Consider the following 747-nt stretch of genomic DNA (forward strand, 5'->3'; position numbering starts at 1 on the left):
TCCTGTCATATCTTGCATTTTGCATCCCACATCGCATCCCGCATAGCATATCATCATTTCATCTTATTGCTTGGTCTTGCACGTGGTTGATTGTATCCTTGTTGCTTGTTTGTCTTGTTTGGGTAGAGCCGGGAGACAAGTTCGCTACCGAGGAGCCCGTTGAGTTTGCTTGTGAGGATCCAGTCAACTCTGACAACTGTGCAGGCAAGATGATCATACCCTCGAAATCACTACTATCTTTGCTATGCTAGTTTGCTCGCTCTTGCTATGCCAATGCTATGATGCCTACCTTTTGCTTGTCAGCCTCCTAATTGCCATGCCAACCTCTAACCCACCTTGTCCTAGCAAACCGTTGATTGGCTATGTTACCGCTTTGCTCAGCCCCTCTTATAGCGTTGCTAGTTGCAGGTGAAGATTGGAGGATGTTCCTTGTTGGAACATCATTTATTTACTTGTTGGGGATATCATTATATTGCCATGTTATCTTAATGCATCTATCTACTTGGTAAAGGGTGGAAGGTTCGGCCTCTCGCCTAGTGTTTTGTTCCACTCTTGCCGCCCTAGTTTCCGTCATATCGGTGTTATGTTCCCGGATTTTGCGTTCCTTACGCGGTTGGGTTATAATGGGAACCCCTTGATAGTTCGCCTTGATTAAAGCTTTTCCAGCAATGCCCAACATTGGTCTTACCATTTGCCACCTAGTCTTTTCTTTCCCTTGGGTTCTGCAGACTCAAGGGTCATCTTATT

This window comes from Triticum dicoccoides, chromosome 2A, assembly GCF_002162155.2.
Source record: "Triticum dicoccoides isolate Atlit2015 ecotype Zavitan chromosome 2A, WEW_v2.0, whole genome shotgun sequence".
Lineage (NCBI taxonomy): Eukaryota > Viridiplantae > Streptophyta > Magnoliopsida > Poales > Poaceae > Triticum > Triticum dicoccoides.